Below are 13,680 nucleotides of genomic sequence, written 5' to 3' on the forward strand. Positions count from 1 at the left end.
CATCACATATGCAGAGTCAAATGGTTCATTCTGGGGAACAGAACATAGGTTTGTAGCTCTAGACCCCAAGCACCCATGCAGTAAATACCATGCAAGCATTGCATTACTATCATCGCTCTGTTTATTATAAACTTTCCAGATTGTGGCATTCTGTGATAGCAGGCACAAAATGGACTGACACAATAGAAGAGGCTGGATACCATCATAAGGCATGCTGTCTTAGTCATCACTCTATTGCGACACTGCCTCCAACCAGGCCACATCTCCTAATTCTGTTATCCTTATCTATGGGGTCCATTCTGTTTCAAACCACCACACATGGGCTACTGAATTTCTAGAGTTAGTGTAAACAAAGCCAATTATGTTTCCATCTAGAGACCTTGGCATCTGAGAAATCAGATACTGAATGTAAAAGAGTTATTAGACCATGGGAGGCATGTGCGGCACCAATGGGCGAATGGATAAGGGACAAGACTGACGCTGACTCTCACGAGCATCGTGCCACTGTCCTAGGACAAGCTCTAGCTAGAGATCTTGGGTATCAAAATGCCTGGTGCTTTAACTGCATTGAATTACAAAGAAATTGTGACCAAGTCACTAAAAGCCTCAGATCTCAAAATGTGTTTCGGGAATTGTGAGAAATACGGTACTTTGAGATGGCGAAGCAAATAAGCCATTTCTGGGAGCAATGGGTTCTCTGAAAGGCTTCCCAGGGTTTGTAGACTTTATGGCGAGGAATGTCATTGGACCAATGTGTGCAGGTGCAAGAGAGATGTCCAAGGTGATCTCTTGTCTTCAGGAAACAAAACTGGGAGCCCAGCTCGAGGTCACACAGCAAAAAGAACAAGCCATTTCCTCTTCAGACAAGAGCCACCCAGAGTTACCAGGTTATAGGAAAACAAAACAAAAACAAAAGCCTTGACCACTGATTTGAAAAGCCTTTAGTTTATTTAAAATGTCTCTGTTTATAATTTCTCACTAAACATATTACAATTAGTAGCTTAAAACAGAAAGGGGGCCGGCATGGTGGTGCACACCTTTATTATTCCCAGCACTCGGGAGGCAGAGGCAGGCGGATTGATGTGAGTTCGAGGCCAGCCTGATGTACAAAGTGAGTCCAGGACAGCCAAGGCTACAAAGAGAAAACCTGTCTCGAGAAACCAAAAAACAAAACAAACAAACAATCAAAAAACCGAAAGGGGGACATACAGTTAGGTTATATGAATATATGTTTGTTTTAATCCCAGGTGTGAGATATGAGGCTGCTTCAGATTGTTTACAGCAGCTGACTATGATTTGTCTCCTGCTCTAGGAGGGGTGTGACTTTTTGTCAACTGAGGCTAGTTTACGTTTGGAATTCTGGTGACTTCCATAAATGCCAGAGCCCTGAGAGGGGCTGGAGGCCCTCCAAAGAAGGCAGCTTCTGCTCCCCCGGCTGCTCCCTTGCTGCCCCTGCCTGCTGCAGATTTTGCTATTGCTGGGTTGCTGGGTTGCTTGGTTGCTTGGTTGCTTGGTTGCTGGTTGGAGATATCCTGACAACAGAGATTGGACTTGCCTCAAGGACTGCGATGCCCCTAAAAAGCATGAAGTTGTCTAAGAAGGCCTATACCCCTTTCCTTCTAACCTTCTTTCTTGCCTATCTAGAGTTAGGGGATTGGAAAAAATTTGGGTGGAGAAAGGTGGTAAATATAGGAACCTAACTAAGTAGCCAAAAAGCCAGGTTACGCATGCCTGTGGGAATGGCTCTATCCACAAAGTAGGGAGCATTTGGGAATGGAAAACTAGGGCATGTAGAACCTTCAGAGGTCTGCCCCATAAACACATGCCTGTCTCACCAGCCATGCCCCACCTCCTAAAGGCTCTGCAGCCTTCAAATTAGCTCCATGAGTTGGGGACTCATGTTCAAAACATGAACCCAAGAGGGACGCTTCAGATTCAAAAGCCTGTACAAATATATAATTCTTACATAAAGCAATTCATACCCTCTACATTTTTAAAGTTTTATTTTGGGTGTGCACGTGCCAAGGCAAGCTTGTGGACATCAGAGAACAAATTGCAAGAGTTGGTCCTTTTCCTGCCATCGTGTGGGACCTGGGAATTGAAAACTCAAGCCATCAGGCTTAGTGTTAGGCGCTGTTACCCAGTCCGCCAGCTCATAACTACAACGGAGGCTGGAAAGCTCAATAACAAGGGGCCAGTATCTGTCCGTGGCCTTCTTACTGCATCGTCACATGACAGAAAGTGAAAAGGCGAGAAAGTACGAGAAGGCGTGTCAGAGTCTTCCTAATGTAACAGTGTCTAAGGCCCCACCCCCTTAAAACTGTAGCTGTGGAAACTGAATTTCGGTGTAAGCTTTGGAGAGGGCAGACATACAAACCATCGTGCCCCTTCCCACTTCTTTTTGATAGATGGTCTATACAGATAAGGACAAAATATAGAAACTCTACACTCTGACTACAACCTTATTGTTGAAGACCCTTTGGTTGCAGAACATAGAGAAACCAAGCTGAGACTGGTTCTCGTGGCACCAAAAGGTGCTATCCAGACTGCTAAGGGACAATAGTTATCAACAGTCTTACTTACTTACTCAGACCCCTGGCAAACTACGCACTGCCAGGCAAACTATGCCCACTACTTCATCAGTGGCGTGACCGATGGACATATACCCAACCAATTGCTGATTGAATTTTAGGCCTGCTTAACAGGAAGAAATTCACACCTAGAACTGCAAACCTTGTCATAAGTCTACGGCCGCGGAGGTCAATGTGGGGCATGTGTGGACTGTGTGATAGGGGAAGAGGGCATGGAGCTAGAGGTCAGGTCCAAACCCCGAAATCCTCAATTGTGAGCCTGGCAGGAGTAAGGATCCCTCCCTCCCTGTTTTGTGCCTGCATGCCCCAGCACACATAGCCCTGCGACACCCTCCACCTCAAAATTCTAGAGATAGCATTGGAATTCTTCTCCATGCAAATAAAGCATCCATAGCATCTCAGCCCCAGCCAATAACGTATGTTCGTCCCGAAAACATCTCCCCACTCCCCAAGGCTCATACAGCCCTTGTTCACCCCAGATAAAGTACACAAGATGTTTCACTGAATATTGTCTAAAAGAGTTGTAACACTAAGCTCCTCGGAGAAGGCCTTCTCCGCCCACCCCAGCCCACCCTACCACCACCACCACCACCACCACCACCCCCTGCACTCCCCAACTGGACCAGGATCTCTGCTTCACCCGTCCCAGCTCTGTGCAGCGGTCCTAGACACCCCGATAGGCCTTAGTAAAGAAACTATTGCTATTGTTTTGCTAAATGGACACCATGTGCTGGTTGAAACCGCCTAAAAAGTATTTGTGTTTGTGCCTGGAGATTAGTGCTGTCAACTCTGGTCAGAGAAACTTCCTTTCACAGTGAGTGACAGTGAGTGCAGAGATGTATAACAGGCCATAGCACAAATAAGAAACTGAATGCAGCGCTGGAGAGATGGTGCAGCCGCTAAGAGACCCATCTGCTCTTCCAAAGGGCCCTGGTTCCAGGCTCAGAAATCATGTTGGGTCAGAGAGATGGCTCAGCTGTTAAGAGCATTGGCTGGCACTCTGAAGGCAGAGGCAGGTGGATCACTGTGAGTTCGAGGCCAGCCTGGTCTACAAAGCAAGTCCAGGACAGCCTAAGACTACATAGAGAAACCCTGTCGCAGGAGGGGGGAGAAGCATTGGCTGCTCTTCCAGAGGTCCAGAGTTCAATTCCCAGCAACCACATGGTGACTCAGAACCATCTATAATGTGATCTGATGCCCACTTCTGGCATACAGATAAAGCACTAATATACATACATAAATAATAAATAAATATCTTTAAAAGTTTTTTTGAGACACTGAACACTTAGTCCTAAATGGGACATCACTATCATCCCCAACTAAGAACCCAACATTCAAGCACCCAAGCCTCTGAGGGAGTATTTCACATTAAAACCATAGCACCTGATAAGGTGACTGCTCCTCTAGAGTTACTGAAATTTGGGGATGTCAGAATAGGGTGGCACTTGAAAGATCTTTTCCAAGGATGTACTGGCTATTTTTGTGTCACCTTGACACAAGCTAGAGTCATCAGAAGGAAAGGAGCCTCAGCTGAGAAAATGCCTCCTCGAGATCAGCCGTAGACAAGCCTGTAGGGCATTTTCTAAATTAGTGACTGATGGGGTGGTACTATCCCTGGGCTGGTGGTCCTGGGTTTTATAAGAAGGCAGGCTAAAGCCAGGTGTGGTGCACACCTTTAATCCCAGCACTTGGGAGGTCAGAGGCAGGTGGATCTCTGAGTTCAAGGCTAGCCTGGTCTTCAGAGGGAGTTCCAGGACAGCCAGGGCTACACAAAGAAAGCCTACCTTAAGGAAGAAAGAAAGAAACAAACAAACAAACAAACAAACAAAGAAACAAAGAAAGAAAAGAAAGTGTTTCACCACAGCAATAGAAGACTAAGACAAAGGGAAAAACACTGCACTGAGGAAGTCAGTCCTGAGCCTCAGCAGGGCAGGAACAGCAGCAGGATATTCCCAAACCTCAGAGTTTCCAGTTAGTATTTTTTTACTTTCTCTCAGCACTCCTGCACACTCGGTCCTCACAAGCCAGTGAGACCAAAACCCAGCACAGAAATAAAGATACAACGCAGGGGGTGGTTTTACATGTAATTCAAGATCGTCACAAAGAAATACCACAGTCACGGTCACCATAACAATTATCTCCCTCCCTGCACCAAGTGCTAGAGTTAATACCATTAGTCATTTGAGGATCTTAGCACATTGTAAGGTTAGTTCATTCTGAATTATCATTGAACAATTCCTCTGTGCTGTCTAAGACAAGTTCTCTTTTAATGTTCTTCTTCTTAGACTTGTTCTGACTTGAATTAAACCACCTTCCTGGGCAGCTCTTTAAAGTAATTTCTCGTACATTATCATTCTTATATTGATTGGATCTTGGGCAGGTTTAAATGCGAAGTCTGGAATATAAAAGACTTGAAGGAAGCAGACCTTCCCTATATAAATATTTCATAAACCTCTGGAAGTACCACCAAATAGAAATCAGATCTGTCAGATGCCCGAGAACAGGGGAGATAGTTTAAACTCAGCAACTGCTTTTAGTCCCAACATCCTATTATGAGAGGTGCAGTCTACAGGGACACTTCAGGAAGGAATTGATGCCGCTGTCCTGCAGAGAAGGCATAGTTGAAGCCTGCCTCGGTGGTGCGGAGAAAGACTCTAGTCTTTAGATTTTCTGAGGTCTTTGCTGCCATGTAAAACAGTGCATGCTTTCCTTGTCATACAGAAGGTGTTTCCATTAATGGCAGAAACCAACTAAGAGGTCTAGAAGTTGCTGGTTCAGGGTGGTTCTCCTGGGTTCCGAGAGAGCATCCTGAGAATGAGTGATCCAAGTGAGACCATCATCAATGCTGCATGAGGTCTGCACCTGCTGTGTCCACACCCACCTGCTGTCTGTCTTTGGAGGATCTTGGCCCCATTGAGTCTGAGCCCATTCACTCAGCTGAAAGCAGCCCTGCCTCACAAGTGGTCATGTGACTGGGCCACTGTGGCACTAGTCGCTTCATGCTATTTTGAGAATGTGTTCGTGTCACTGATTCCAAAACTCGGTAAATGTGTTGCTGGCAAGGTAACTCAACAAGTGAGATGGCTCAGCAGGGAAAGGCAACCAACGCCAAGCCTGACAGCCTGAGCTCAGTCCCAGGGACTCACACAGTCGAGGCAGGAAAATGACTTCCACAAGGTGTCTTCTAATCTCTACACACAAGGCAAAGATGGATGGGCATGTGCGCTCATGCACACATGCATACATACATACATACATACATACATACATACATACATACACACATACACACATACATACACACATGCACACATGCGCACACACACACAAATTCAAAGCTTAGTAAGTCTGACATACAGCAGTGGTGAGGGAGAGCATGCTTAGGACAGAGGTGGAGCAGTGATAACCTCAGCAGGAGATGGTGATGGGCTCCAAGGTAGGTAAAATAGGGAGAGGCTCAACTCTACAGACTTGGAAGTAACACTGAAGGGTATATATATATATCATTACAGAGGTTCCTCAGAAATGTAAAATTTAGAGCTGCCATAGAACTCAGCTGTCTCTCTCCTGGGTTTGCGGGTGGGGATTCCGTATCCACATCTATTGTCGCACTGTTCACAACAGCCAGGAAATGAACCTGCCTAGATGTCCATCAACAGATGAGTGAATAAAGAAGCTATGGTCTGTGCGCACAATGGAATTTTACGTGGCTGTTTTAAAGGAAAAAATACAAAGGAAATCATGACATTTTCAGGAAAGTGGATGCAACTGGAAACAGCCACACTAAGTGAATCAAACCAGACACAGAAGGCCAAGCACTGCACGTGCTGTCTCCCGTCTGTGGACCTGGATTTAAAGCGGCATGTGTGTATACGCACGTGTTTCTAGAGGTGTGTGTATGGGTCCCAAAACTCGAAGAACATTGAGAGAGGAGGAACTGATGATAATGGAGATGAGAATCAGAGGCAGGAATAGAAGACATGAGCTGAGAAATCAGGAGGAGAAGAAAAGGAACCAGCCAGAGGGGAGGGGGGGGATAAAAGTGGGCAGCGGGGAGGGGAGGGAATGAGAACAAAGTACGACAATGCATCTGTATGAAGATGTCATAAGGAAACCAATTACTTTACATGATAATCTAAAATATTAAAAAGAAACACACAATCAGGGGCCGTGGAGAGTTGGGTAGCAGGCCGCTCACAAGTGCCTGCTCCGGGGTATACTGCCCTCTTCTGGCCGTCGTGGGCACCTACATCTACTCAGACGCAAAGACGCATGCAGACTCACTCTCCCTTCTTACCTGCCCCCTCACTCCTTCCTTCTCAATAAAAATACATTTTTTTCTTTTAAGAAAAAAGATTATTTGTAGCTAAATTAACCGGTGATTACATTTATAATTATTTACGATCTATTTTATCAATAAATACAAACTGTCAGCTTAAACAGAATCATTTTGTTTTCATTTAATCTCACTGCATTCTGCATAAGAGAGCCATGTGTGGCCCAGCAGCAGTCCTTGCAGAAGCAGCCTTGTGCTCCCACAGAAAGGACACTGGTCCCTCCACGTGCTGTTGTACATCTTTTCAAAGGCACTAGGAAAGTGAGAGGGTGCGGAGCTTTAAAGGGAAATCTGGACACTGTCTGCTAGTCGGCTGCCTCTCCGAGCGCAGTCCGGCACTGGAAGACAGCTGGTGCTTTTCTGTCTGCGCTAACAATGCACGAGGGAATGCACCTGTATTTTGTGGACTCTAATTAAATTGCAAGGCAGATCTTAGGGCTTGGAAACACGCAAAAGTCTCCCCACTCCCCCCACCCCCACCCCACCCCGTGACACCCCTTCTCCCAGTGTGGGCTCCAGCTTTCCCAGGCTGCCAGGTCACCCTATCTGGTGGTTTTCTAAAGCACTGGGCCCACGTCACTATGAGATGTGATGGTGGCATCATGTGATCGTTCCTGCGTCAGGAGGCAGGAGGCGAGGATCTGAGCATCCTCGAAAGAACGAGCTGTGAGTTTCAAAGGGCTTTGGCACAACGCCATCTACAGTGCCTACAGTCGTTTATCTTCGATGCAGCCCATTTATTTAGAGGCAGATGTCATCAACTGATTAAAAACTTCTCAGCGGTGTAAATCCCATTGTGCTGTTGAGATGAGAATTAGTAGACACAAGGCAGGTGACATTTTTACACACGTGGCAGCTCATCAGGGGCACACAGCACGTGCCCAGGCATCCGCATTGGCCAAGGTGAACTCACTGCTCGCCCTTGCAGCCTCCATGAGCTAATGCACGTGACCCTGCCTTCTCCTCCACCTCTTCATCCTAAAGCTATCAGGATTAGTTGTCACTGCCCTACTTACTATTTATGTTGAATTTCGGGAAACAAATATTTAGATGCGTTCACTCCCAGGTCCATTGGACCACAGAATGTTTTTTGTTTTTGTTTTTGTTTTGTTTTGTTTTTTGTTTTTTAATTCAAGGAGTTGGGGGGGGGTGATAAAGATAGTTTTCTCTTGAATCATGCATAGCTTCCAGGAATAAATCCCAAGGCCACAGACAAACCCAGCTGTTTTAGAGGGGGGAAGTGTGGACAGGGGTCGGGGATCACAGGGAGCAAGCCTGTTCACAAGCTACAGGAACTGATGCTGACAACAGAGCTGACAGGGGTCAGCCCAGGATGGCTGGGCAGGAAGCAGAGGCCAGCACGAAGTGGCAGGAAAGGGCAGACCAGAGGAGGAGGATGGAGGGTCTGTTAGTAGGTTGATTGCTCATCCCATCGCTCTATTCACACTGTTGGTCACTGCCACACAGAGTGAATCCTTCTGTCTCATGGGTAGTAGGAAAAAAAAAAAAGTAACCCAGACTGCAGACTTAGCTGGGTAAAACAGTCTTACTTTGTATTATTTAGTTTTAAAATGACTATATTTTATTTACTCTATGTCTCTGTCTTGTCCTCTACCCTCCCCCCATTTCTGTTTCCCCTGACACCAATCTGTTTTGGGGGGGGGGGTGTGGAGTGGAAATGAGGCGATCAGGCTTGGAAACAAGGCCTTTGTCTGTTGAGCCATCTCAACAACCCTTGTTTTACTTTTAAATTTTAAATATATTCCTTAAGTACACAATGCAAAGTTCTTGGTAGCTCCCCCAAAAGCATAGTTCTCCTTGCAACTGGATGATGCAGAGAAAACACTTCTAAATAACGGACTTCCTGACTCAAGAGAAGCTTAGCCACATATTTCTCCTACGTATTCAGAACTCTAGTCACCAAGACAGAATCCACCCAACCTGAGGACCTGAGTTTGATCCCCAGACCCCACCTGGTGGAAGGAGAGAAGGAACTTGTCGCTTGTCAGGACACCTTGAACCTGTCAGTTAAATTCTCTCCACAGCCAGCCTCATTCCCACCCCCTTCGCCTCTCTCTCCTATTGAAAGCAGCTTTGATGTGAAGAATCTAAAATCTAATCTTCATAAAGATAATAATCCTAGCAACTCATCAAAAACAACTCTTTAAGGACTCTGAAAATCAGCCAGGCGGTGGTGGGAGGCAGAGACAGGTGGACCTCTGTGAGTTCAAGAGCAGCTACAGAGCAAGTTCCAAGACAGCCAGGACTACACAGAGAAATCCTGTCTTGAGAAAACAAAAATAAAAAATAAAGAGCTCTGGAAATCGGTAGATGGCTTAGAAGTTTGATTCTTAGAAGTTGTGTTGAGCAAATCACAACAGCAGCCTGTGACTCCAGGGTATCCAATACCCTCTTTCTGGCCTCCAAGTGCATCCTGCATGCATGTGCACAAACACACAAACACACAAACATTCACACACTTAATAATAAAATAAAATAAAAATTCTGGAAGCCAACTAGAGTTATCCAGCCATCAGAGGGACACCTATTTAGGAAAACTAGCTTAATCTTGGTTTTTAAATTTTAAATTTAAATTTAAACATTGTTTAAGTAGAACAAAACTGAATGAACTCTGACACACTTAGAAATCTAAACAGCCATGTACATGTTCTGGGGCTATATTCCTGCCTAGAAAGTGTTGAAAAGGCAATGCTCTCTAACCTCTAACTTTAAACTTTTTCATAAGTCAGACGGAAAAGCCAAGATGGAGCCTACACTGCCTCCAGACATGGGGAAAAGATGCCTCATGGGAAAGGTGCTTCCACGCATACACACAGGGTCCCTCAGCAAAGGCTGGAAGAGCTAGCAATCTGTGCATCTAAAGAAACCTTTATCTAACTCTTAGGTCTGTCAAGAGAACAGAGGAGGAATATTGACTTCACAGAACTGGCCTAGCATAGCCACAAAATCATAACTACCACTAACAGCACTAAATTCCATAAAGGTAGAAAAAAATATGATTTCTAGAATCGCTGAATTGTATTAGCAGAATTACCCAATTAAACACTAAAGGTGTGTGAATAACCAGAAGTGATTTAGACTGGGGCTGAGTGGGGAGGCAGCCGGTCAAAGTTTGAATATTATACTTAAGAAAGTGTAACTTTAAAAGTTATAAAGGGTACATTCAAATACCCCACAGAAAAGATATATCAAAAAATTAAAGAAAGTTCTAAGAAAAGTGTCTCATCAAATAGGGAATAGCAATAAAGTAATGGAAATGAAGGAGGAAAGAGAAACAGAATTTCTAGGGTCAAAAAGTTCAATAACTGAAATCAAAACCTCAGTGGAGGTGGAGAGTAACTCAGCAGCATGTTAGAATGAGCAGAATAAAGAATTACTGAACTTGAAAATAGGTCAAATTAATAGAACCTCAGAAGCCCCAAGACCCCATAAGAGTCCAATATATTATAATGTGGGTCACAGAGGAGGAAGGGGAGACAGGAAGATGGGATGTTTGAAGAAATGTCTCTCAAATGTGTTAAAGGCTTTCTCTCCCAGGCACCACCAGTGGGAGGTAATAGGCCTTCAAGAGACGGCATCTAGTGGGAGATCTTTGGGTCATTAAGGGTAATACCCCCAAAGGGCATGTGGGAAGTCTGATTCAGCCAACCTTTCTCTTTTTATTCTGTGACAGCCTAGCACAATGGGTCCAACATTTTGAGACAGAGCTTCCAAAACTATAACTCAAAAAGAACCCTTTCACTTAAATTTTTTTTTTCTTCAGATGTATTTTTATGGTTAATAGAAAGCTTACTAACATGGCAGCTGACTTCACATCAGAATCAATACAGAGCAGTGAATAGCATATTCAAGGTCACAAAAGAAAAAGAGTGGCTAAAGAGATGACTCCGTGGTTAAGAGCACTGGCTACTCTTGCAGAGGACTCAAGTTAGGTCCCAGCACTACAATCATGTAGCTCACAATTACCTCTAACTCCAGCTCCAGGGCATCTAATGTCTCTGGCCACCCACACCCACAGAGGCAGACCCCCCCCACACACACAAACACATACATTGTTTAACTATACTATTAGGAGAATAATAAAAAATAAATCTTAAATAAGAGCTTTAAAGATCGGGTTGAACAGGAGGGACTGGGGGTGAAGAGGAGGATCCCAGTTGGGGACTGGAAACTGACTTGATATTTAATGGGACAAAAGGAGGATTGGTGCCTCTGCATCCTAGATAACGAGGCAAAGTAAAGAGAACCTAAAGCAAGTTTGCCTGCTGGCAGTAGCGCTGCCACCCCAGCCCCACACAGGCCCTTGAACTTTCACCGACTTCTCTCTTCATCTGAAACACAAGACTGCTGGGTCAGATGACGACTGAGACTCTGGTAGCTCCAAGTGACAGCACTCAGAGGACTATCCAATGCACATCTGCTCCACACACTTCCACACCCTTTTGACAATCAAATTAGAGCAACTGGGAGGCAGCCCCCATTCTACCAATTGTAGAAGCCACTGGAGAAAGCAGACAAGCCAGGGTAAGTCAAACTCTACCTGAGAACGATTAGACATTCAGAACTGATGTGACCAGAAGGGAGAACAAGACCTAGACCTAGCCAACCCACTTCATGTCATTAACTTGAAACTCCAACTGTAACCAAACCCTTTAACAGAATAGCTTCTCTCTGGTTTTGTTTTTAAGTGATTCACAGCCACAGAGAAGTATCTCTGAATATTTAAATAGGCTTCTCAAATATTAAGCAGACCCCTCAGGCCATGGAAGTAGCATGTTCCTGCCTCCCTCCCTCCCCACTCTCTGTCAGCACCACCTTCATCTGTCCTCAATTCCCTGCCAAGAAACTTTCAAGAAGGGGCTGAGACATGCTCAGCCATTAAGAACTCTCACTGCTCTGGCAGAGGAGCCAGGTTCCCAGAACCCACGTGGAGGTTCACAAGCAAGTAATTCCAGTACCAGGGGCCAGCAAGTCCCAGGGACTCTCCTGTGTCAAACTTTCTCAAAGCTGGAGTTCCAGGCATGTGCAGGAGGATGTCTGGTGTTTAACGTGGGTGTTGGGATCCAACTCTGACCCTCGTGCATGCTCAGCAAGCACTCTTAGCTGCTGCCAACCTTTGGAAAGCAGAAGTACCCTAATGTAAGTCTGATGTCAATATATAAGCTTTAAAACTACAGTGTTGTCATTTATAGAGCACTGCTTATTTTGACATAGGTCCTTGCTGGATAACTCAGATTGGCCTCAAACTTGAAAACCTCCTACCTTAGCCTCCTTAACACTAGGATTATAAGAATACGCCATGCTGGGTGTGGTGGTGCACACCTTTAATCCCAGCATGCGGGAGGCAGAGGCAGGTGGATTGCTGTGAGTTCAAGGCCAGCGTGGTCTACAATGCAAGGCCAGGACAGGCAAGGCTACACAGAGAGACCCTGTCTCAAAAAACAAAACAAACAAGCAAAAAAACAAAATAAGAATACGCCATTATACCCAGCTATATGTACAGCAAGAAAGTGACATTTAGGGAATGTGAAAAAAATCAATCATTTAATACACTTTTATGCTAACTACATGTTAGGAATTCAAAAGAATATTTCCAACCACATAAGCCAAGAACTGTGGAAAAACAATTGAACATTAATCCGTTAGTATTATATATAGAGATCACGGCATCTGGTACTTGACTCACGTACTCAAGCCTGATGTGAAAGCTTTTCCACTGAGGCTTGCACTTGCACTTGCTTAAACTGCTCCACCTTATTTCTGTCACCTAACCTTCAGACCGATATGGACCCAGTTTGGGAAACTCCGAGGGACTACATTATGGTGCTTAAAAATGCAACCTTAACGCTGGGTGGTGGTGGCACACATCTTTAATCCCAGCACTTATGAGTTCAGCCTGGTCTACAGAGTTCCAGGATAGCTAGAGCTGCTACACAGAGAAACCCTATCTTGCGGGGTGGGGGGAAGCAACCTTAGAAGTGGGAGGAGTCAAGGAGCATAGGAGGCTTCTGAGTCTCATCCTCTTGAACCTTGTCTATGCCATGGGTACGGGGAGTGGTGTATCCAAGACAGCTGTCAGGACTTGGAGATGTTACCACAGATGACAAATCTAAGACCTCAAAGCTGACCAATTATATTTAAGTGGGCCTTAAATTCAATCACACCTGTCCTTGTGAACACAGCACACAGAAGTGGAGATTAACCTTATCAACTTGATGAGGTCTGGGATCACCATGGAAGCCCTAAGGGTATACCTATTTCTGAGGGTGCTTCCAGAAAGGTTTTACTGAGGAGGGAAGACCCACCTTTCCTGTGGACAGCTCTATTCCATGAGCTAGACAGAATGAACGTGAACTAGGTACCAGCATCTCTCTTCTTCCTGTGGATGCAACAGGACATGCTCTTGCTACCATGCCACACCACCAAGGTGGGCTATTGCTCTTAAAACATGAACCAGAAATAAATCCTCCTTTCCTTCCTAAGTTGCTTTGATCAGGAATTTTGTCAAAATGTTGAGAAAACTATTTAAGGGGAAGAGGATTATGGCCAGGAAGACTGTAGTGACCACATACTAGGCAAAGAACAGCTAGAAAGGATAATGGACTCCCCACTGGATCCTTCAGAGTACGGCGTAATTAGCCCATTTAATTTGACCTCATCTATCGGCTTTAGTCCCATGACAAACTTTTGAGGATAAAACTTGCAGAATCACTCAATCAGCACTGCCCTCCC

This window comes from Acomys minous (assembly GCF_964271855.1).
Source record: "Acomys minous genome assembly, chromosome: 4".
In the NCBI taxonomy this organism is placed as follows: domain Eukaryota; kingdom Metazoa; phylum Chordata; class Mammalia; order Rodentia; family Muridae; genus Acomys; species Acomys minous.